Source organism: Dendrobates tinctorius, unplaced genomic scaffold (assembly GCF_039654945.1).
Source record: "Dendrobates tinctorius isolate UK_male_01 unplaced genomic scaffold, ASM3965494v1 ptg000065l, whole genome shotgun sequence".
NCBI lineage: Eukaryota > Metazoa > Chordata > Amphibia > Anura > Dendrobatidae > Dendrobates > Dendrobates tinctorius.
Window position 1 is genome coordinate 9,806,105 of NW_027361733.1, and position 26,950 is coordinate 9,833,054.

Sequence of the window (26,950 nt, forward strand, 5' to 3'; positions counted from 1 at the left end):
AAAATGGTGCTGATGTAAGGCAGGCATGAGGGAAATGTTATTTATTAATGTTTTTCTGTGGTATGACTATCTGGACTAAAGGGATATTACTGTATATACTCAAATATAAGCCGAGATTTTCAGCCCATTTTTGGGGCTGAAAGTCCCCCTCTCTGCTTATATTCGAGTCATATACACCAGGGAGTCGAAGGGGGGTGTCAGGTCATACTTACTCATCCTGGCACGGTCTCTGCAGCCCCCAGCTTCTCCACAATCTCCCTTCCTGCCTTCAGCGGTCACGTGGTACCACATGACCGCGGTACCACATGACCGCTGAAGGCAGGAAGGTAGATCGTGGAGATGCTGGAGGCTGCAGAGACCGTGCCAGGATGGGTAAGTATAGCGATATTCACCTGTCCCCCGGTACATCGCTGCTTGCTGCTGTCAGGCACGTCATCTGTCAGTGACGTTCAGACAGGGCACGGTGACGTGGTTAGTGCGCGTCACGCCCCTTGCAGTCTGAATGTCACTGACAGATGACGTGCCAGACAGCAGCAATCAGCGATGGACCAGGGGACAGGTGAATATCTCAGGTGCCAGCAGTGACACCGGCACCTGACACCCAGTGACGGAGAGGTGAGTATGTCATTTTTTTACTTTTAAATGCAGCAGCGGCAGCACATTGGGGCATAATCTATGGAGCATCTTATGGGGGCAGCATATGGAGGTATAATCCATGGAGCATCTTATGGGGGCAGCATATGGGGGCATAATCTAAGGAGCATTTTATGGGGCAGCATATGGGGGCATAATCTATGGAACATTTTATGGGGGCAGCATATGGGGGCATAATCTATGGAGCATTTTATGGGGGCAGCATATGGGGCATAATCTATGGAACATCTTATGGGGCCATAACCTTTATAGAGCAGCATATGGGGCAAATTATTCAATGGAGCATCTTATGGGGCCATTATTAACCTTTGTGCAGCATTATGTGGGGTGTGTTTTGTATGGAGCATCTTATGGGGCCATCATGAACTGTATGGAGCATTTTATGGGGCTCCTGATTCAATATGGATATTGAAAAACATTTAACCTACTGTTGTCTCAATTAATTTTACTTTTATTGGTATCTATTTTTATTTTTGAAATTTACCAGTAGCTGCTGCATTTCCCACCCTAGGCTTATACTCGAGTCAATAAGTTTTCCCAGTTTTTTGTGGCAAAATTAGAGGGGTCGGCTTATACTCAGGTTGGCTTATACTCGAGTATATACAGTAATTCAAAGTTTCAAAATTGCAATTTTTTTTTTACATTTTTGTCAAGTTTCTGATATTTTTTATAAATAAACACAAAACATATCAATCTAAATTTACTATTATCATAAATTATAATGTGCCACGAAAAGACAGTCTCAAAATCACTGGGATTTGTTGAAGCATTCCAGAGTTATGACCACATAAAGTGACATTGGTCAGAATTTAAAAAATTGGCCCGGTCATGAAGGGGTTGCGTTGCTAGGAGGGCACATGATTACATTTGCCCATCAGCGCGCTCCTGACTTGACCACGGGTGCCAATGGGTTGCCACGATAGCTGGCGGTCTGCTGATAACCCCCGCTCCTGTCATTATGATACTCCTGTGGAAGCAAGATTGTGATTTTAGTTATACATAGCAATGCTGTTGCACTACTATGTATAGCACAAGTGATCAGATAATTATAGCTTGAAGTGCCCTAAGGGGACTCACAAATATAGTAATAACTTAAAAAAAGTCTTTAAAAATGTGAAAAAAACAAAAAACTACAAAATTCAAATCACCCCTATTAAAAATAAAACAATTGAAAAAAATAAAAATACACATATTTGGTATCACTGCATTTGTAAAAGTCTGATCTATCAAAATATAAAATAAATCAATCCAGTCTGTAAACGATGTAATGAGAAAAAAAATTGAAATGCCAGACTTACGGGTTTTTGCAACATTGCGGTAAAATGTAATAAGAGGCAAGTAAAACTCTGTATCTATATCAAAATGGTATCAGCAAAAATGTCAGCTCATGGAGGAAAATATAATCCCTCACACAGCCCCATATACTGTAAAATGAAAGTGATACGGGTCTCTAAAAATGGCGACACAAGCAAAATTATTTTTTCCTTACAAATTTCTAAAAAAATTTCTAAAAAAACGTCACCACTTAAATAAAAACAGAATCACAAAAAACTGTGCATGTGTGGTATCTGCATAATCATACTGACTTGGAGAATCATAATGCCTGACCAGATTTACCACATAGTGAACATGGTAAATAAAAAAAGAATTGTAACATTTTTTTTTTTGCAATTTTAACACGCTTGGAATTTTTCCCCACTTTTTAGTGCATTACATGATAAAATGAATGGTGTCATTGAAAAACTCAATGTGTTCCACAAAAAAGAAGCCCTCAAATGGATATGTGGACGAAAAAAATAAAAAAGTTGTGGCTCCTGGAAGAAGGGGAGGAAAAATCGGAAAATCTCTAGTTGTAAAAAGGTTAATGTGGGGCCCCTGAGGGTCCAGTCACCACACAGGTAGTGCACCTCATCCAGAGGTGTGGTATCCCACTCTTAGGTAAGGAGGGAGCACTACCGAGGACTCTAACACTCGCACCCAACACACACTAGTTCAGTCAGGGCATCTGGGTGTACCCTTGGGGAGGATGGCCTCATCCCAGGCTGGCTAGGAAAGGGTACTGGGGAATGAATGGGGATGGTAGGAAAAAGAGGAGGAGCTTAAGGGAGTGACAGTTGGTGGGAGGAGTTAGTGCTGAGGTAAGAAGATTGTTCTCGAAAGAGTCAGTCAGAGGGGAGTGAGAGAAGGAGTGAGGGCTAGCAGGGTCTGAGGAGAATTAGTGAGAACGTGAGGAGAAAGAGAAGGAGTGCAGCAGGAAGAGCTGGTGAATGAGTTGTGAGGGGAGCCTGAAGGAAGCTCCCGGGAGGACAGAAGGGGTCTTTGGGGCATGGGAAGTGCGAAGGCCACCCGTGGGGCCCGTGTCCAGATGTGGAGGGACCAGGTTATCATAGAATCATAGAATCGTAGAGTTGGAAGGGACGTCCTGGGCCATCTTGTCCAACCCCCTCCTCAAAGCAGGATTCGCTAAATCATCCCAGTCAGATGTCTGTCCAGCCTCTGTTTAAAGACTTCCATTGAAGGAGAACTCACCACTTCTCATAGCAGCTTGTTACACTCATTGATCACTCTAACTCATTGATCACTCTAACTGTCAAAAAGTTTTCCAGGTTGCAGTGGAGGAGCCGGCCCCTAAGACTAGTGGAGGACTACAAGACTCAGCTAGCAAGCTGGAGGCTGGGGTAGCTGTACGTACTGGAAAGGTGTATCCCAATCTATCTGGGAGTTTGCTGGACACCTCACATGGAGGACACGGCACTAAGCGGGCATCTGTGCACAAGTGAACTGTGAGTAAAGCATTGGAAACTGCACCCTGCTATGTCATCTGAGTCATTTACGTCTCACCTGCCCTGCACCGCACTCAACACAACAGCCACTATCATTGCTTTTAACATCCTAACTGCCCTGGGACACAGCTCTACCCGCGAAGAGCTTAACCATCTTTGCTGTGCTAAAACACCATCCCAGAAGATCTGCATTGCAGCGTCGGCTACCCTTGCCGAATACCACAGGTGGCATCACAAACTATTTCCTCTACAAACTACCCTATCATCATTATCATTTATTCATTTTACTGAACGCCCAGGGCCAGGGACCGGGCCACTGCTGCCGTGACGTTCCCCTTTAAGAACGGTCTGGCCCGCTACCAAGTAACCTAAGGCCCTGAGGGACACTCCAACAATGTGTGCCTTTTTAAGTATTTTTTCTGTTCCCCATTGAGGGTGTAATTTAGGCTTTAGGCCAGAGTCACACTTGCGAGTGCATTGCGAGAAACTCACGCGAATCTCTCGCATCAATACCCGGCACTCGGACTGGAGTGTGCGGCTGCATGTATTTCTATGCAGCTGCACACTCCGGTCCCGAGTGGGCACTGCCGGGTATTGATGCGAGAGATTCGCGTGAGTTTCTCGCATTGTACTCGCAAGTCTGTCCCTGGCCTTACAGTCATTTTCACCTGATTCATCATTTTCTAAAAAGTCACATAATTTGTAGCAAATGTGCTCCAGTCTCTGCCAGGAGTGATTTTATGTATATCAGATATTTTGGTAAATTATTTTTGTGAATCATATAACTTTTTATGATAAAAAAGGTAAAGAAAAAAAATAATGACCATTTTTGGCTGTGAGCAAACTACATAAACCTCATATGCCATTTTGATTTGGAGCAAAAAAAATCAGCAACTATCACAAAGCAAAAATAAGTGACTTTAATGTAACAGGAAACTCCCTCGTGAGGTTATTGGTCATGGATGGCACAGTGGAACTTTAGAGGCACTAATGTGTAGGTAGAGATGACTTTATAAGGCTACAGTGTAAGATGGAAGTGCAGCTGACATTGTTGTAAGCACTAGGCAAATTCTAAAATGCTGAGATAGACAAGGTCATAGAGACATTGACCTTGCTACACATTTTGCAGATATTTTGGGCAGCCTTCAGGGGTCAGGCTCTTGGACTCCATGTGGATCTCTCTAATGCCCTTATGTGCACACATCTTAAAGTATTGCATAAACTGCAGACAAAATGTTATGGCTCCCAATTCATCAAAGTGATTACTCCAGAATTCTGGCATAAATTGCTATGAAAAGTAACAGGACTTTTGTACAACACAGAGTGATGCAAAAATGTTATGACTTTTGCTGGCCAGCTTTGCCAAAATGGGCGAAACAGGGGTGTGTTGCCACTGCATGTCTGGTGCATGATGAGCTGCGGAATGCCTTGCACCAGATATGCAGTCTGTGATTGGAGTAATATTTGTGACGAGGCAAACTCTTTAGATGGAGTAATTAATGAATTAGGTACATCTGACTCCAGCGTGCCCCCTCATCAAGACTGGAATAACCCCAGTCTTGATGAATCACGGCAGGTGTCTTCTTGCCTTATTTCTCAACTAAACATTAGATTGTCCTGTCTGGCATCAATAACAAGAACCTGTTAATGATGTGAGACATATAGCAGACTTGAGGATGTTTTCTGCTTACTTTCACCGCCCACGTGCTTTTTATCTTCTTGTGTTCAGCATATGTGATGGTTCCAGAGCCGCTGTACCTTGCAGCCGTTGGCTCGCTGACATGTCTGCACCACTGGAAACACTTTTCTGAGCCAGTGAGTGGCAGCAGGAGTCCTTCAACCCCCGACTACAGTGGCTAATGGATTACTGAAGACAGGAAGGATGCCAGCCTAGCCGGTATTATTATTATTTTTATTATTATTTATTATTATAGCACCATTTATTCCATGGCGCTTTACATGTGAGGAGGGGTGTACATAATACATACAAGTACAGTAATTTTAAACAATACAAGTCACGACTGGTACAGGAGGAGAGAGGCCGAGGAATAGCGGGGGGACAGGTGGATTAGTCGAACAGTAGAGTTTAGAATAGATTGGAGGAGTGCGAGAGTGTTAGAGGGGAGGCCACAGAGCAGGAGGTTGCAGTAGTCAAGGCGGGAGATGATTAGGGGATGGACTATGGTTTTTGCAGATTTTTGGTTGAGGAATGTACGGATCCGTGAAATATTTTTGAGTTGACGTCGGCAGGTAGTGGAAAGGGCTTGGATATGTGGTTCAAAAGAGAGATCAGTGTCAAGGATAACCCCAAGGCAGGGAGCTTGTGGGACTGAAGAGAGTGGGCAGCCGTTTACTTTAATGGATAGGTCCATTGGGGGGGTTCACATGAGATGGGGGAAAGATGATTAATTCTGTTTTACCTATTTTAAGCTTTAGAAATCTAGCAGAGAAGAATGATGAAATAGCAGACAGACATTGAGGGATTCTGTTTAGTAGGGAGGTGATATCTGGTCCAGAGATGTAGATCTGTGTGTCATCAGCATAGAGGTGATACTGAAAGCCATGAGATTCTATGAGCTGTCCAAGGCCGAAGGTGTAAATGGAGAAGAGCAGGGGCCCTAGGACTGAACCTTGCGGGACTCTGACGGATAGTGGGCGCGGTGAGGAGGTGGTGTGCGAGTGGGAGATGCTGAATGTCCGGTCTGTTAGGTATGATGCAATCCAAGATAGGGCCAAGTCTGTGATACCAAAAGATGAGAGGGTCTGTAGTAATAGGGAATGGTCCACTGTGTCAAAGGCAGAGGACAGGTCCAGGAGGAGGAGGACAATGTAGTGTTGCTTGGCCTTAGCAGCTAGTAGGTCATTGGTGACCTTAGTTAGGGCAGTTTCAGTGGAGTGGTGTGGCCGGAAGCCAGATTGTAATCGGTCAAGGAGGGAGCAAGAAGAGAGGTGGGAGGACAGTTCAAGATGGACGTGTTGTTCCAGTGGTTTTGAGCAGTAGGGGAGAAGAGATATAAGGCGATAGCTAGATACAGAGGATGGGTCAAGAGAGGGCTTTTTGAGGATAAGTGTGATTGAGGCATGTTTAAAGCTTGAGGGGAAAACACCAGTTGTTAGTGATAGGTTGAAGAGGTGGGTTAGGGTTGGGATGAAGACTGTGGTGAGTTTTGGGATGAAGTGGGATGGGATCGGGTCAAGTGCACAGGTAGAGAGATGTGATCTTGAGAGTAGTGTGGAGAGTCGATTGTCTGTAATGGTGGAGAAGTTGGTTTTGGAGGAGGAGGGCAGGGCAGTTAGGAGGAAGGGCACTGGGAGTTGTTGACCAAATCTGTCTCTGATGTTATCAATCTTCTCCTTGAAAAATGAGGCAAAGTCTTCAGCTGAGATGAGTGGGGAGGGAGAAGGTGCTGGGGGGCGGAGGAGAGAATTGAAGGTGTTGAATAACTGTTTAGGGTTGTGAAACAGGGAGGATATGAGAGATGAGAAGTAGGTTTGTTCTGCTGCAGCGAGTGTGGCCTTAAAAGTATTGAGGGACTGTTTGAATGCGATAAAGTCCTCATTGGAGTGGGATCTTTTCCATCTCCGCTCAGCAGCCCTGGAAGCCCGCCTCAGTTCTTTGGTCAGACTGGTGTGCCAGGGCTGTCTGTTGATTTTGCGAGCTTTGGCATGTTTGAGAGGGGCAGCTGATTCCAAAGCTACAGCTATCGTGGTGTTATATAGAGCGGCAGCAGCATCCGCGTTGTGTAGGGAACTTATGTCTGTAAGAGGGAGGAGGGATTCAGACAGTGAGTGTAGATCCTCAATAATCAGAACCTCCCACTCCTGTCTTCAAGACTATACACGTGCTGCGCCAATTCTTTGGAATGCACTTCCCAGGTCAATACGATTAGTCCCCAATCCCCACAATTGTAAGCGTGCCCTGAAAACTCTTTTATTCAGACTGGCCTACCGCCTCAACACATTAACCTAATCTATCCCTATGTGGCACAGCCAAAAGTTTTTTACCATAACCAGGTTCCCCACATCATGTTCCCACATGCTTTATGCATCCATTAGCCCTCTGCATCCGTACTGTTACACACTTAACATTATGGCTGGTTCATACAATCAGGGCAACTGTTACCACCCATCTTTCGTGTCTCCCCTTCTTTTCCTCATAGATTGTAAGCTTGCGAGCAGGGCCCTCATTCCTCTTGGTATCTGTTATGATCTATGTGATTATTATTATGCTGTAATGTCTATCGTCTGTACAAGTCCCCTCTGAAATGTAAAGTACTGCGGAATATGTCGGCGCTATAGAAATAAAATTTATTATTATTATTATTATTAGGTGTTGAAGATTTCTGTGAGGGTGTGCAAGTTTTTGAGGTGGGGATTGTGGACCTGAGGAGGAGAGGGAAGAGAATGTAAGTAGGTTGTGGTCAGAGAGAGGAAGAGGTGAGTTAGAGAAGCTAGATAGGGAGCAGAGGTGGGTGAAGATGAGGTCTAGTATGTGGTCATCTTTGTGAGTGGCTGCAGAAGACCATTGAGTGAGGCCGAAGGAGGAAGTGAGGGATAGAAGTTTAGTGGCAGCTGAGAGGGAAGTGTCAATGGGGATGTTGACGTCACCCAAGATGATAGTGGGGATGTCAGTGGAAAGGAAATGAAGTAGCCAGGTGGTGAAGTGGTCAAAGAAGGTGGTGGCTGGCTCTGGAGGGCGGTATATGACAGCTAGTTGGAGGTTGGAGGGGGAGTAGATGCGCACAGAGTGCACCTCAAAGGAAGGTAGGGTAACAGAGGGTGGCAGTGGGATTGGGGTGAAGGAGCAGTTATTTGACAGGAGAAAACCAACTCCTCCACCATGCTTGCTGCTGGGGCAGGGGGTGTGGGAAAGGAGGAATCCACCATACGATAGGGCACCAGGAGAGGCTGTGTCAGAGGGGGTGAGCCAGGTTTCGGTGATGGCGAGGAAGGAAAGTTTGTTAGTAATAAAAAGATCATGGATGAAGGAAAGTTTGTTGCAGACAGATTTAGCATTCCACAGAGCTCCTGTTAGTGGGACTGGGGAAGCTGGGGCCGGGCGAATGTGTATAAGGTTGGAGTGGTTACGGAAAGTTGTAATTGGGCATGGATGGGAGGTAGAAATAACTGTGGGAATGTGGTGAGGAGGACCAGCATTTGGAGAGATTTCGCTGGCAGTGAGGTGGAGCAGAGAGAGTGTTAGCAGGTGGGAGCAGGAGAGGGCATGAGGGGGCTGTCTGTGTTTGGAGACAGAGGATTGTATGTTGAGGAACAGACCTGAGCAAGAGGTGTGATGGATTGGAAGGACTGAAGAAGAGATGAACAGTTCCTTGCTTGGTGTAGGGATTAGTGGGGTTATCAGAAAGTGAAGGATTATAGGGGTCAGAGTGGAAACAAACAGAAACATTGTTTACAGTGACTCTTTCCAGTTACCTTCTGGTTCCATTTTGGATTAATTCATATATTCATATCATCTCACACTTTTAAGATACACACTTATAAGATATGTGCTACAAAGTGCATTCAGGTGTGAAGCTGAGAGGAGTGGTCTGTGCTCATCTTGGTCAGACAATTAAGAGTAGGCCAGATGCATATGATCAAGCCAAAGTAAACAAGGTCATAAATAACACTGGGGTAAAGCAGGGGGTTAGTTGGAAGACATACCAAGTGAATATTAGAAGCAGAGGTAAGAAGTCTGTATGGAAAGCTGGGTGACGTACCAAGTGAATATTAGAAGCAGAGGTAAGAAGTCTGTACATGTACAGAATGTCTGGGCAAGGTGATCTCTTATACCTGCATGCATGTGTCTGAGAAATTCCAAGCTAAAAATTCTCCAATCTGTAAAGACTTAGCAAGTTCTATGCAGTTACAAAGTGTACAGTTTGTTAACTATCTGCAGGCATTTTTACATTTAGGTTATAGGATGGCTAACTAGAATACGCTGGCAAACTTGCTAAATGGGCCTTTGCATCTTTGAAATTATCTGCACCATACAGAAGTCCTAGGGGCACTTTTATAGCTTGTCAGAAACTCAAAAGTTGTGTAAGGAGGTTGCGGGGAACCTCACGTGCCTCTTCTTTCCTTGGAAGTTGTTAACACGATTACATGCGGCACCTCATTGTTTATTATTGTGAAATGTAACATTTATGCACTGTAATGTCATGTACTTTGTTTAGGATTAGGGATAGAAGTTAGCATAGAGTAATAGTGGGGTAGAATAGAGGGGGAACATTAGACAATAGATAGGAGTGTTAGATGCAGGCCGCATAAGGGTTAAGTAAAAGGGAGGGGCCGCAGAGCAGCACAGAGTGTGGAGATATAGTCAGGACATTTCCTGATTAGGCAGAAGAGCCTGGGCAGGCTTGCCCAGGGCGAGGAGTAAGTAGCAGATGAAGCAGACGGACGACCATGCGGATAGAGCTGTTACGGCAGTAAGGGGCCCCAGGCGAGGAATAGTGCAGCCGGGCACCAGCTCAACGGGATCGTCCTCAGGAAGGATCCGGGGTCTATGACCAGGGTGGCAACAACAGAGTTGGCATTCCTGGCATCTTTCCCAATTAGAACCGTACGAGGGGCTGACATGGGAGCTGGTGACGTAGGTGCCTTGGTAGGGACAAGAATTGTCTAAGGAGATGGCAGGGATTGCCAGGAGGAAAGAGAAAATGAGTACAGAAAGTTGAGTCTGCCTAGGCGATGATTGCCCTTTTGATAAGTAAAGGTGAACTGTTTGAAAAAGACTGTGACTCAGAGGTGTTATGTGAAACTTGGGAACATGGAGCCGGAGTGCCAGAACTGGAAGGAACTCTGACAGTAGTCATAAGTATTCTGCTGTGCACGCTGCACCTGCAGCAGAAGAGACATTGTATTTTATCTGTGGGGCGCCAGGGTGTGGGAACACTACAGCTCTTTTCAGGGGCGGACACTGACAGCTTGGGGTCCCTGTGCAAGAAATGTGTCTGGGCCCCCTCCCTGTCTGCTACATTTCTTATGATGACAGCAATCTGGCAATGGGACCCCTGGAGCCTCGGGCTCCGAGAAAGAAGCCAGATTGCCCTCATTATTACTGCCCTGCAAGCAGGGGCGTACATAGCTCTCACAAGGTCCCATAGCAAAAGTTCTATTTGGGCCCCCACACCTCTAAAAAATATATTTATATTTTTTCACTAAGATGGATAGATATATATACTGTGTGTGAGTGTAATAAATATATATCCGTTATCATGCAGTTCTGCTGGCTCCAGTGCAGTTAGACTTGCAGTCAGGTGACAACTAGTGCCCGCTATGTCAGTGACTAGAACACTGCAGACGTAGCTGACACTTTAGTTGGCACATGACAGCAACTGTGTAAAGCACCTCCTCATGGTTACGTGATAACTGCTGGAACCGACAGAGCCCGACCATGTATATATTATATTTTATTTCTGGTGCCTGTATCATCTGGTATTTGCTCTATTCATTGTCTATGGAACTGATGGAAATAGCTGAGCGCAGCGCTCAGCAGCTCTATAGATAATGAATAGTTTAATTCCCCAGTAATCATCAAGTTATCTATGATCTGCTGGATCACACATACATTGTACATACATATACCGTACATACACACACACAAACACATACCATACATGCATACACATACACACACCATACATGCACACATATACCGTACATGCATACACACATACACATAACATACATACACCATATATACACACAGATAAACACTTATATATAGTATATACATGCATGCACAGATATATCGTACATACACACACATACCATAGATATATACACACATACACTGTACATACACACATACACCATACATACATATACCGTACATACACACAGATACACATACATATACTGTACATGCATACACACATACACATAACATACACCATACACACAGATAAACGCATATATACAGTACGTACATACACATACATATAACATATATACACACAGATATATCGTACATACACACAGATACACATTCCATAGATACATACACACAGATACACATACATATACTGTACATACCCACGCTGTACACACACACTTATATAAACATATAGCATACACATATACCAAACATACACACACTTATATACATTCACATAGACAACACATACATAGATACATACACATATATATCATACATACCTACACACACCTACATATACTGTACACACATATGTAAATATACAAACACACACATACCAATCTACGACCTCAGGTGTTCTGTTCAGATGAGCCATGGAGGTTGGCCACATAGTGCAGAGATATCCTGGAGCCTGGGGAGGACTGCAGGGCCACTGTGGGGAATGGGGACACAGAGCTCAGAGGATTTCAGCTCCCTGCTGCTGCAGAGCTCTCCAGTGTAGTCAGCTCCCCTCCCCCACCTCCTCTCTGTGAGATGTCCCGTGCAGTGACCTCTTTACCTGACCTGTGCTCCTAGATGCTGCAGCCTGCCTGGAATAGCACAGTGGAGCAGGCAGAATACAGTACACACTGTAAGTCCTGCTCTTCCTCCACTGCAGTCCCCTGTGTGCTATGCGGCCGGGCCCCTGACAACCGGTGAGTAGTAACCTTTGGGATGCGCCATGCAGGAGGACAGACGACAGCCAGTGAGCGCTCTCCTCAGTCTGGTGAGGAAAGCGTTCATTGGCCAGCGTCTCTCCCTGCATGACACGCCCCCTTTTTGAACTCCTGCTCTCCTGCGCCGCTCTCTCCCCAGCTCTGGTGTTCACGTGATTACAGCAGAAAGAGAGAGGGGCCGATGCTGCATAATACCGGGCCCCTTACACTCCCGCTTCCCGCAATCTTGATTCTGGCCCCATAGCTACGTATTCTCTGCCACTATGGGCAGTACGCTCCTGCCTGCAGGGGCCCCCTTCCACCTCTTAGCCCCGGTGCAGTTGCACTGGTTGAACCGGCGGTATGTCCGCTCCTGGCTCTTTGCCACGACTACCACCCTGGCCGCCTTACTGTTGCGTCGTACCCAGAGGCGTAGCTAGGGGTTCAACTCAGGGGGTCAAGACATCTGAGTGGGCCCCTAACCAGGTAACCATGTTTGTAATTATGGTGTTGCACCCTAATCTCCTTAATACTGCATTGATCCAGGGAGCTAGTCTGATTGCCGTATGTGGAGTCGGGAAGGAATTTTTTTCCCCAATGTGAAGCTTACTGTTTGCCACATGGGTTTTTTTTTGCCTTTCTCTGGATCAACATGTTAGGCTTAGTTAGAATAGGATATGGGTTGAACTAGATGGACTTAAAGTCTTCCTTCAACCTTAATAACTATGTTACTATGTTACTATGTTACTAACTGTGGAAATAGGGGAACCTCAGCAGTTGACCGCAGTGTTACTGAAAATAAATCTCTATTCAAAGACCCTATAATAGTAGATATCAGTCCTGCAGAACATATAAGAAATTACAGTACAATTATAGATGGTGACTTACAGTTGACGTTCTTGCTGATGGACTCGTTCACATTTCTTGTCTATAACATTTGGCTCAGACCAACATGACAACTTCTTTCAACCATGACTAGTCTCTAAAGCTTATGGAGCGCCTCCTCAGGGCCTTAGGGTACTCAGTATCGGGCCCATTAACTTCAATGGGGGATGTCACGGTGGTAGTGACCCGGTCCGTGGCCCTGGGCGTCCAGTAATAAAATTGAGGAAAGTTGTGTGTTGTTTAAGTGTGACGCCACACTTGGTGTTTGGCAATGAGTGGCCGACGCTGCGGTTTTGGTCCTCTGGGGCTGATGATGATGCAGCAAAGAATGGTTCAGCTCCCCACGGGTAGAGCGGGGGCCCCAGGGCAAAGATATTTGATTAATGGTTCAGATGGCGGTGAACGTTGGGGTGCAGAGAAATAAGAGGACACAGAGAGGTGCAGTTTCTTTACCTTTTACTTGCAAGTGGTTGCAGTCCGGAGTACCACATACAGGTGATGGATTGAGTACGGCTCGCCTGGAGGCATTCAGGAGATCCACCCTGCCAGGTGGGGTTTGGGACCTTCCTTCTGCGCTTTGTGTGCGGGTCTCTGCTGTTTGTAACTAAGCTGCGACCCTCTCTTGTGTGATGGTTCCTTTAACCTGTACGGCTGTCAGTGTGAGCCTATTCCATGGGTACTGTCCTTTTCACCATCAGCCCCGGGCTCCTGATCCACTGCCATGCCCTCATGTGTTGAATGTTGCTCAGGAACTTGCAGTCCCCTGTTCTTCCAGATTCGGCGGTCAGGACATACAGCTCCTGCCCACCCAGGACTCTAGCGTCCTTTTCTCTCTATTAGCGCTTCGCTCTGGGGTCTGCGATACGCAGTTTTTAGCTTCCCCGGAGCCTCTTCTCTCTGCTCCTGTCCTTTTCCCTTTTCACAGATCAGCTCCCTCTCACCAACTGAATGGATCTTCCAGAAAGGTCCTTTACGTCAGGCTTAACTGTCTTGTCATCTGCTCAGGTGCTCTCGTTTCCATGTCAACTCCTTGTTTTCTCTCACAGCTGACTGCTTACTGATTCACTAACCCCCTCAGCTGGACAGAATTTATAAGGCAGCTCCCCTTTCTAACCTGCAGCAGGAATTGTCAAATAATATGTGTTACTTGGCATGGGGGCCCCCCTCCTGCCTCCAGGCATGACTTTACCCCTTAGAGGGAGGCAATGTCACTGTGACAACCGGACTCTGGGGTGTCACATTTACAACAAAACCTAGGATAAAAACAAGAAGAGATATTAACCTGCAGTGAGTAAATCAATAATAATAGTACATGTAAATAACATAGGGTACTTAGTTGACACTATTTTCAGAAGAGAATAAAGGCCATCCCATCGCAATAAGCTGTACCCAATCAGGATGGACTCTAATTCTTGTAGTTCACCTCGCTACATTCCAGCAGGCCTTAAAATACTGTAGCTGGTGCCAGAGCAGGACCCAGACCTGACTGTTTCAACACTGGCTCATGAAAAGCCATACAGACAAAATGCACAGCCTAAAAAGGGGAAGACAGGCCACTAATAAACTGAACCTAGGATAAAAACAAAATTCCCTCACACTGTATAATGGCCCCTACAGTAGCCTCCACACTAAATAATGATCCCAACAGTAGCTTCCACACCCACACTGTTCCACACTGTTCCATTTCCTCCACAGTAGCTCCCATACTATATAATTGCCCCCACAGAGGACCCCACACTTTATATTGGCCTCCACAGTACTCCCCACTGTGTAATGGCCCCCACAATAGCCTCCACACTATTTCATGGCTCCCAGAGAAGCACCCACACTGTATTTTTGGCCCTACATCGTATAATGGCCCCCATATTGTATAGTGACCCCCACAGTACCCCCACACTGTTCACTGGCCCCCACACTATTTGATGACCCCCAAAGTTGCCTTCACACAGTACAAGAGCCCCCATGCTTTGATGGCTCCCACAGTAACCCCCACATTATCTGAGAGTACCCCACAGTATTTCCTGCACTGTATGAGAGCCCCCTCTGTAGCACCCAAACAGTATGATGGCCCCACCACAGTTTATGATGCCCCCACAGTCACAACGCAATTACTGATTACATTAAAAAAAGGTTTCATATACTCATCTAATCCAAGATCCATCTTACTGATGGATTGGATTACAGCTGCCTATTGAAGTCTATGGAAGGCGAAGATGGAAGAGAAGAGTGAAAAACAGAGGCACAGACACACACAGATTTATATTGCTTGTTTCCACTTATGAGCCACTTCTCTTACTCTGCCATTTCCTGAACTCTTCATCCCACAACCCCAATAATATATTCTGTCTTTATCAAAATAAAGTAGGCTTAAGCAAGGTGCGTGAGGACCAAAATGTTGATGTCATCACACTGGAAGTCAGACTCCCGGTGCGGTGACGTCATCTTGCTACTCTGCCCCGCCTCATCTAAAGGTTTATAGTGTCCTGCGGTCTACAGTACAAAGGGCCATAGTGCAGGATCAAAACCCATGTGGGTATGCCGGTGGCATCAAAAACACTCTGTGTATATACAGTATAGATGACTTAGAGATCTACGGTAATCTACTCTTATTTCATCTGTGGGTCGATCAGTTGAATACCTTTTTATCCTATTAAATAATGCTCACTTAGAGTATGTGCACATGATGCCTTTTAGGCTAGGGCTACACAGCAACATTAGTCTCACAACACTGACTTCACAGTGTCACATTCCGACATCGCATCTAATCATGAATTCCAATGTACTCACATTGCAACCTGCGACATCCTGCGACTGCAACAAAGAGTGTAAAATTTGATACAAATTTAAACTTCATTCCAATGAATTTCCATTGGTGAGTGATGTGATCCATTTTAAAGTACAGATCCGGCATATACTTTAATTGTGTGCCTAAACGTGGTGTGAACATAACTTGAGACTGAGTTTTCAGGAAGGTGTATTTCTACATAAATGTATTAAATGACATTAGGTTTTATTTCTGTAGTTTGTTACATTAATTCAACCAAGTTTTCTATATTTTTTTCTACACTTTTAGAAGTTGCTTAAAAAAAAGGAAAGTGGATCAGTGTGTACCTGGTAATTTAGTGTACAAATCGTCTCTGGCGGCGGCTGATTAATTTACTTCATTCACACAAGAAGCGTGCGCAATACTAAGTAGTTACGAAAAAAAGACTAATTGCCTCATCTTTCTGACATGATAACGCGTGTGGCAGAGGCTCTCAATTAAATCCCTGGCAACGAGGCCATTCCAAAGGGACCGGCGAGTGCTTCAAACCTTATTACGATGCCTCAGTCAGGGGGAACGTGGTGAATAATAAATGTATTGTTATAGGAGATGAAGAGGACAGTGCGTCAAGGTCACCTCAGAGCGTGTACAAAGGACACAAGGACCTCAGTTCTGAACTTTGCATCAGTACAAAAATAAAACCCAAAATTTGCCCCTGGCTTCTTTTGTCCTCTTTACTTTTAACAAGCTAAAGATATATTTAACCCCTTTCTGACATGTGACGTAATAGTACACAAGTCGAACTCCCTCTGTTTGGTGCGGGCTCCGGCGCTGATCTATACAGCTAACATGTGCCCACAACAACCGCGGATGGAATCGCAATCCATCCTCGGCTTTTTACTAGTTAAATGCTGCTGTCAGGGGTTAAGGGATTAAATGTGAAATTAAGTTAATAAAAATAGTCTTTTGACTGGGACCCTCTGAGCTGAAGTGGTCTCATTGTCCTCTTTTGAAACACGTGTGAAACAAGTCAATGTGTAAAGGCCCTGTCACACTTAGCGATGTACCAGCGATCCCGACCAGCGATATGACGTGGTCAGGATCGCTGGTACATCGCTAAGTGGTCGCTAGTGAGCTGCCACACAGGCAGATCTCACTAGCGACATCGCTGGGGACGGGGGTCGCTACTTACCTGTCACACCAGGCGATCCTGCGTCCTCCCGCCCGACTCCACGCGTCGCTCGTCGTCACAGCAGGAAGCGCCGCAGGAAGCTGATGACGAGAAACAGTCCTGGACGTTCTCGCGCGATCAGCGATAAGCAGCGGGGGAGCGGGTCGTAGGTAAGTATCAGACACAGCGATGTCGCTAGCAATATCGTTATAACGTCACAAGTTATAACGATATTGCTAGCGATATCGCTTAGTGTGACATGCCCTTAACTCTAATACAAATGCTGTCTAGAAAAGAATGGAAGTTTTGAAATACAAATTTGCCGCGTTTGTTGAATTTTCCCAAAAACTTTGCGCAAATCTCAATATAATAAAACTTGTAATTTCTTGGAAGATTCACGTGGGAGACAGGCGAGAGAGAAAGATGACCCTGTTGAACATAAGAGCTTGCACTCTACAGGAGAGAGAGAGGACCCTGCTGATCATAAGGGCTTACCTTCTACAGGAGAAAGAGAGAACCCTGCTGACCAAAAGGGCTTACCTTCTACAGAAGAAAGAGGAACCCGTTGACCATTAGAGCTTAGAAACTACAGAGGAGAGAGAGGACCCTTCTGAACATGAAAGCTTACACTCTACATGCGAGAGAGAGGACTCCGCTGACCATATGAGCTTACGCTCTACAAAAAAGAGAGGACCCTACAGACAATAAGAGCTTACACTCTATAGGAGAAAGAGAGAGGACTCCGCTGACCAAAAGAGCCTACACTCTATAGGAGGGAAATGACACTGATGACCATAACAGCTTAAACTCTACAGGAGAAAGAGAGAGGCCTCCACTGACTTTCAAGCTTACACTCCACAGGAGAGAGAGGACTCCACTATTAGAGCTTACATACTACAGAAGAGAGGTAGAGTACCCTGCCAACCGAGCCAATTTTGATCTTAATGACCAAGTCAATTTTTATAATTCTGACCACTGTCAATTTACAAGGTTATTGCTCTGAAACGCTTCAATTGATTCCACTGATTCTGAATATGTTTTTTCGTGACATATTGTACTTCATATTAGTGGTAAAATTTCTTTGCTATGACATGAGTTTACTTATAGAAACATTTCGAAATTTGATGAAAATTTTGAAAATGTTGCAATTTTAAAAATTTTGTTTTTGTGCCCTTAACAACTTTCCGACGTCAGGCATAATAGTACGCTGACATCGAACTCCCTCCCTTTGATGTGGGCTCTGGCGATGAGCCCATATCTTTCCCTGGACATGTCAGCTGTCGATGTCACGTTTGGAGACCCCCTGTGAAAAACTCCCAATTCTAACTCTAACACTAACACAGCCCTAACTCTAATCCCAACCCTAACTACAACCATAACCACAACAAAACCTTAACCCTAACCACAACAACCCCAGCTCTAACCCCAACACCACCCTAACCCCAACACCTCAACCGTGAACCCAGCATGACTGTAACCCTAACCGTAACCCCAAAATAACCCTAACTCCAAACCGAACCTTAGCCCCAACCTTAACCCTAACAGCAAATCATGTAAAAAAAATATTTTTTTATTTTATTATTTTTGCCTAACTAAGGGGGTGACAAAGGGAGTTTGATTTACTATTTTTTTTATTTTGATCACTGTGATAGGGTCTATGACAGTGATAAAAATGAACCAGCAGGAAAATCTCCTGCTATTGCCGGGTACCGGTCGGCAGATCTCAGCATTTTCTTCCAGGAAGTTGACGTGGGGGGCCGGGTGATAGAGCAGGAGGGTTCGGGGATGGTGGAGTTACTCAGGGGCTCGGAGGACCCCATTTCTCTCTCCTCTGATGTGCTAGATCATATCAGAGCAGAGAGAAATTAATTCAAAATCTGACTTTTTTTGTTTTTTTGATCGCCGTTATTCGGTGAATAACGGTGATCCCAAGAATGGGGAAGGTAAAAACTGACCCGAATTATTTTCTCCAGGGTCTCAGCTACCGGAGATTTTCCGACTCTGGGGGTGCTATACACTTATTTCTCAGCTGCATTAAAAAGCGGCGCTGAGGAATAAGTACATTTATCTGCCACCGTTAAGGGTATGTGCACACGCTGCGGATTCTGCTGCGGATCCGAAGCGGTTTTGGCTCTGCGGGTCCGCAGCAGATTTTGCTGCGTTGTACAGTACCTTTATTTCCTATGAAAAAAAAATGCTGTGCACATGCTGTGGATTTTTCCGCGTGGTTTTGCTGCGGTTCACAATCCGCAGCATGTCAATTCTTTTGTGCAGAACTGCTGCGGTTTCACACCTCATCCATTATGAGGTGTGAAACCGCAGGGCAAAACCGCAGGCAAATCGGCAGATAAACCGCAGGACTTTAGTCCTGCGGATTTATCTGCGGATTTCACTACAAAGTCCGCAGAGCCAAAAAACTCCGTGTGCACATACCCTAAAAGGCGTATAAGCTGTCATTAGGGGGTTAAAAACTCTTAAAAAGTACAGCAAAGAGTACAGAAAGAACTTCACCACGTAGCGTATAATTTATAATGCTCGCTTATATAGCACCCTCATATTCTACAGTGATTTACAGACATCTTCACTGAGAAAACCCACGCAAACATGGGCAGAACATCCAAACGCCTTGCAGATGTTGTCCTTGGTAAGATTTGAACCCAAGACTTCAGCACTGCAAAGGAACAGTGCAAACTAGTGAGCCATCACACTGCACCTCTAATAAATTTAACATACTAAAACATAGATAAACACATACTCTTCAACAAGGAAATTGCGACACCAAGAATGAATCATGGAAATCACAGGATGGATAGACATGTTAATGATCTGCAAATAAAGAAAAAAGAGAAACAAATTTTTCAAAATATCTTGATTTATTCAGTATTGAAGATGAGTGGCAAGTACAGAAATCCCCGCGCTGAAGTAATAAATGGCTGTCTAAGGAATGTTTTGCTGCGCTGATTGCACTTGGGCAAATCATCAAGATCCACTGCTGGCATTTCTTTTGCAATTGCTGACCAATGATGTCCCAGATGTGCTCAAAGGCAGACAAGTCTGGAGATACTGCCGGCCATGGTAGGACGTTTAGATCATGTAGGTAGATTATAGTAGCAAAAGCAACATGAGGCCTGGTGTAGTTGCATTGAAAAATAGGTTCCAGGACACGTTGGAGAAATGGCTGTACCACTGTTTTCACAAGGAAATCAATGTTAGTATTCCTGAATACTAAACATATCAATTCATACCATAGAAATAAGGCTGTTGTGATGTTCCCTTGGCCTCTTCCAAGCGTTGCCCACATGGTCCCATCAGTTTCAAGGAATGGCACGTATTCTATGCTGCAAGTCAAATTGGACATCACATATTGAGCCTTAGATGTCACACAGTGTCAAACCACCAGAAGACTTTTGCATGACATTGGGCTATGAGACAGATTTCCGGCAACAGGTACTTTATTGACCTCACATCACAACGCTCAAAGGATATCCTCTTGTAAGGTGGCAATGAAGACTGGAATGGAGGTCTATCCTCTTCAGTAATGAGTCCCACTTTTATCTTGGACACAATTATGGTCAGAGATTCATCTGGAGACCATAAGGTCAATGCCATGAAGAGGCCTTCGCAACGGAAAATTAAAACATCCCAGGAGCCATTTCTCAATATGACGACAAAGAGGATGTTACTATGGCTACTGTGAGCAGCCTGCATGACCTAATACATTGCCTACAGCATCTCCAGACTTGTAATCCATTGTGATCATCTGTAATGTCACTGTTGGCAATAACAAAGGGAGCTGTCAGCAGTGGATCTTGATGATTTACCCAAGTATATTCAGCAAAGCAGAACCTTCGTCAGACAACCATTGTTAACTTCATTGACAGCAGCCAGGACATGAAAATGCAGGTATTTCTGTATGGTGCTGTCACAAAACAGGTTTGCAGTAGCAGAGAATACCACAAGAGTATAATGGAGAAAGTATGAAGCATTGGACAGTTATGGAAAAGAGTTCCAAGGGAGTCTAGCTGGGTCAGACATTTGGAAATTTGGTATTACACAGCAACTGTCCAACTGGGCTATTCCTTCAGAGTGTGAGTCGCTCTTGGCAGCAAATCAACAGCCCAACCTTTAGAGTATTGGGATTCTGAGCTGAGGACCCTACTTTCTAACTTCCAAATTTTCTAACTTACAATTGACTAAAAAGACACCAATAGTTTTAATGATATATACTGTATATTGGCACATAATGTCACTTCAGCTGCTACCCACTCTTTGATAAAAATCTGCATCCAGTGCTGGTCCGTGAAATCCCCAATAATACTAAATAATACATTTCTTATCATAATGACATATGATAAGGACATGACTGCTGATCTACGACTTTTGTACAGTTATTATTCATGTTCTGGAGGTAGGGCTGTATGATTTGTGAATTTCTCTTTTACCTCGTCAGGTTTCTCATTTACTAAAGGCCCCTTTACATTTAGCGATGCACCAGCGATCCGACCACGATATGACCCGGTCAGGATTGCTGGTGCATCGCTAAATGGTTGCTAGTGAGCTGCCAAACAGGCAGATCTCACTAGCGATGTAGCGACGCAGCAGCGGTCGTTACTTACCTTTCACACACAGCGATGCTGACGTCCTCCCGGCCGCGTCCACACGTCGCTCGCCGGCGCCAGCAGGAAGCCCAGCAGGAAGCGCCCGACGAGAAATGGACCCAGCCGATCTCGCTCGATCAGCGACAGACAGCGGGGGAGCTGGTCGGAGGTGAGTATCACACATAGCGATATCGCTAGCAATATCGCTGCTGTGTCACAAAATCGGTGACGCTTTAGCGATATTGCTAGCGATATCGCTATGTGTAAAACCCCCTTTAGTTTACTAGTTGGAATATTAAATGGAATATATAAAGCGCTAGTGATTTTACATTTTTGAGCATAACCTTCTCCTTCTTGCATATTTTGCTATGTGTTATCACAAACATTTAAAAAAATAAATATTTAAAAAAAATAGGGTGACCAAGGTGATCAGTTGAGTCCTTCTCCTGGCACCCATAGTAATCAGTTGATTTTTACACTTGTATATTAGACTTATTAGTACATATTTGCATATACTCTGCCACTGTTGATGTCCATTTGCAAGACTGTCCTGTGAAGGTGTATTCTGTTGGCTAATATGTGAAGTTCAGCTCTGTTCATCAGATCAGAGATATCACGCTATCACGCTATCATTTTATAATTTTATTTAGCCTTCTATGATTTGCCTACTACATAGTAACATAGTTAGCAAGGCTGAAAAAAGACATTTGTCCATCCAGTTCAGCCAATATTCCATCAGAATAAATCCCCAGATCTATGTCCTTCTAAAGAACCTAATAACTGTAAGATACAATATTGTTACGCTCCAGGAAGACATCCAGGCCTCTCTTGAACCCCTCGACTGAATTCATCATCACCACCTCCTCAGGCAAGGAATTCCAGATTCTCACGTGTTCCAGATTCCCAGGAGTACGAACTGTAACATTACTGATGGACTCAACTCTAGAACATTGTTCTGAGACTTAAAACTTTTGAGTAACTGGTTCCAAGCTTTCCCACTGATCGGACGCCACCCAAGTGCTGTCTCTTTTAACAGACTGATAGGAGAAGTTTGAGAAATCCCCATCGTTTTTTTTTTCATCCAAGAAAATCTCATGACACTGCCCAAATTCTGATGAAACTGCGAAAACCCAGAAAGTTTTTCTGTGTATGAGAAAAATCACTCAAGTGTGAAGGAGCCATGAGAACATTATTAGGCCTTATTCAGAAGTTCTTTTTTTTCATCTGCAAGAAAAATGGACCGTAGTTTGTTTTTGATCCGCGTTTCAGTGGTTTTTCTCTGACCAATCTATGCAAAACCGACAGCACTTGATCAATATTTGATGTATCTCCACAATTTTTTGAGGAACACGAAGTCCGATAAAAAGATTGTGTATGTGAATAGCCTCATAGACTAACATAAGAAGGTATTCTAACTGTAAAAAACACGGCATTCGTACGAGAGAATTTTACACGTGAAGGAGCACGTACTGTAACATTACAAGTCGGCTCACTTTATATTCATCTGCGAAGCAGAAGCCATTAAGTACCTTCCAAAACAAAAGATCTAATAATTTCTTATAGAAAAATCCCAGTAATTCAATATACAGTGAGATGAATGTGTCGGAGCAGTTGATGGAACGACCATGTTCTTTTGTGTGGTCTGATACTAAGAACAGAATAAAATGTCAATGAATTCAGTGTGGAGACAGGTACTTTGTTTCCATCATGAAAAGAGCAGAATCTGGTGACATCGCACCCCTGGCTGATGATAACCAGAACAGGTCTCTCATGTGTCTTATGTTTGTCTGATTTATCACCCCGAAGCCAAGGCTGGAAAAGCTTCAACTTCATCATTGGTAAATTTGACATTTTCTTGTTGTTTTCTCTGCTGATTTCATGTCTATTCTAAGCATTGCCAGTTATTTTCTTTTGCAAACTTTTTCTGGGGAACTCTCTCTAGATATCTATCTAGCAGATATCGATAATAAGTAAATAGACCGCTGTGTCTAATGCATAACTCTTGCCCCCTCAGGCCACATACTAGATAAATTCACAGGGCATCAGTTTTTCCAAGAATGTCTTTTTAAATAATAAAACTTGTTCGCATCAGCTTAATAAACTCAGCGATATTATTTCACTGTGGCATTGTCTCCCCTGATCTGCATGAAGCAATCATCAGAATTATCTGGGCATCCAAAGTGGCACTGTATATAAGGGCATGTTGTGTCAAACCTTGCTGACCTGTGATCTGAAAACAAGAGACATTTTGTGCCTTGCAGGTTCTCTGCTGGAGGCTATACCTTACATCAAGTTCCACACATGGGCCCAGCAGATGCTTTATTATTTGCTCTCAGAACATTCAGTTTCCAAAGAAAAATCAAAGAAACGAAACTTTCCTCTGTACTTATGAGCACATCATCAAGAGGCTTTCACTTCTTTTGTGCTTGATTCTTCTTCTTCATAGTGAAGGACTAAACATAATAAATCATATATAAGAATAAAAAGTCTCACAAGTCACAGTTCTTCCTAAGAAATATTTCCTGGGAGCATTCATAGATTGCAGACAGAGACACTGCGTTATTACTGATGATAATGTCAGGGTTAAAGCAAACCTGTCAGCAGGATTTTACTAAGTAAACTACAGGCATTGTCATGTTGCCACTGATACACTGATTAAAATGACACCCTGGGGTGAAGAAATCCATTTTGTGGTTCTTAGATAATCAGTGTTAGAAGTTTTCAGTTAATGGTTTAACCATGCTTTGGGGTGGGACTGTAGGCAGTCTTATCTTCCTGGTTTCTCTGGCTTAGAGCAGGAAGATAAGACTCTGCTTAAACCCCCATCACACATAGCAATCTCGCTAGCGAGATCGCTGCTGTGTCACAAGTTTTGTGACGCAACAGCGATCTCACCAGTGAGATCGCTGTGTGTGACAGCTATCAGCGACCGGCCCCCCTGCCGGGTATCACTGATCGCTGTGGAAACCTCTGGACATTTTTGGGTTCGCTGGTCTCCCGCTGGCCAGCACGCATCGCTGCGTGTGACAGGCGGGAGACCAGCGACCAGCGAGCAGGAGCTGGTAACTAGGGTAAACGCAGGGTTTCTAAGGGGGCGCGCAGCGCCTAGAAACCCGATATGTACCTTAGTTACCAGCGCGTTGATGCAGGGAGCTGGTAACCAAGGTACACATCGGGTTTCTAAGTGATGCACGCCCCTTAGAAACTCGATGTGTACCTTAGTTACCAGCTCCCTGTATCAACGCGCTGGTAACTAAAGTACACAGCGACGCTGCGCGCTCAGCGTCGCTGGTGCTGATCGCTGGTGAAGCTGCCTGTTTGACAGCTCACCAGCAATCATGTAGCAACTCACTAGCGATCCTGACATGTTGATATCGATGCTATGTGTGACGGGGCCCTTACAGTCTTGTGCCGAAGCACAAACAAGTCTGTCTATCTCTCTGTCTCTATGACCATCTAAGCCAAAGAAACCAAGAAGAGACCTGTCCACAAGGAAGCCTTGAAGCACAAAAAGACTGTCTCTCTCTGTATCTATGATGAAGATGTAATACCATGGCCGCCGGGGGGTAACCCGTTCGGTCCCTCCAGTACTCACTGTGCTGGAGGCTGTTTCATCTCCGGTATGCTGGGGACCCAATTGACTGCAGACAGAGGCTGGAAACAACCTTAACAACTCAGCTTTTTTCTCTTCAGGGCACAGCATATCCACAATGGTTACTGGACTCTTTACTCGATAACAGCAATACATCTTCATCTACAGCAGTACGTTACTTCTTCCTTCACTTCACACGTATGAACCACACTGACAAGATGACACGTCACACAGAAAACGGTGTACACGGAACTATGTCCCTTCTTCCTGAGACCGACTTCAGCCCACGAAGGTACCTGTCTTACAGCTCACCCCTTTACGGCACTGTTGCTCCTGTACATGTCCTAGATTTTCAGCTCACTAGACTTTTCACACAGCTCCCGTACTCCAGCTGCTACTTCTACAGGGGGCTCACCCACTGACCTCCCTGGCTTGACTAATTCCAGACATGGGCTAATTTCCATAGACTTGCTTGGTTGTCACTTCAGCTCTTCTTTGCTAGCTGACTTGACCACTGAGACTCCTCTGTTAGTCTCCCTAGTCCTGCAGTTCCCAGTCTCCAACTGCAGGACCTCCAGTGACCTCTCCTCACTGGCTACTGCTGTAGGCATCTGCTGTACCCCACTGTCCAGTGTGGCTACCCCTGGCTCAACTGACTCATGAGGGAAAAACTACCTTCTTTTTGCCCATGCTAACCACTCCTCTAAATTAACCCTCTCCACAGGTTCCCTCAGTTATGCTCAGTGCCCCATCTAGTGTCCCTTAATGATATTACAACTAACTCTGTCTACTGTCATGCGGCCACAAACACACACATACATGACATATATACTGCACATAAACATGTAAGGAACACAGTTAATACATAATAACAATATTTACAGGGCTAGGCCCTCACCTCCTTACAAAGAATATGTTTGTGCTTCGGGGAGGGCCTGTGGGCAGGTCTTTCCTTGGTTTACCTGGCCTAGAGCAGGAAGATAAGACTTCCTACAGTTCCGCCTCGGAGCACGGGCTTATCATTAGCTGAAAACTTCTACCACTGATTACACAAGAACAACAAGATGGATTTCTTCACCACAGATATCATTTTAATTAGTGTTACAGTGGCAACATGACAATGCATGTAGTTTACTTAGCAATATACTGTTGACAGGTTTGCTTTAAAGGGATGCTATACTCAGAAATTGACCCATTGTTTAATTTAGGTTTTATGTGTTAGTTATAAATATATATTTTAACTTTGGGCATTTTTTTAACATATCACAATCTATATTAAAAATAAAAAATAGAATTATTGCAATTTTCACACTGGCCACTAATGTTTATTTTAGACTCTGAATTCCTCTTGTTTCAGGAAGCAACACATGTATATAGTCACAATGGCCACACTTTTGTATTGAAGTGTTTAACGAGTGTGTGGAAAGGTTATTGTGAAAGGAAGGAAGAGCTGTAATTAGAGTTGAGCGACTTTTGGTTTTTTAGGGTCGAGTTTCGTTTCGTGAAACCCGACTTTTCCAAAAGTCGGGTCGAGCAAGATCGGCAGATTATAGGGAAAAGTCGGGGTCGTCCCGAAACACGAAACCCAATGTAAGTCAATGGGGAATAAAAGTCGGCAGTGAGAGGAGGACAGGAAACACACCTACAGTGCTCATTTGAATGCCAAAAGCATCAATTCTTCTTACTTAAGCTTGTCAACCTTAATTAACTTCATAATACAAGTTACGCACTGAAAAATGGGGGTTATTTGGCTAAAGTTGTGGGGGGGTAGGGCTGGCTCCAGGTTTTCATGTGCCCTGGGCGAAAGAGCGCCCCTTTAACACATACCACAACTCATCATGCTCCGATACGGCAGAGAAATAGCGGTATAGTACAATGAAAAATACTTCACTTTTTACATCTCATGACGAGGCCCATCTATTTCTC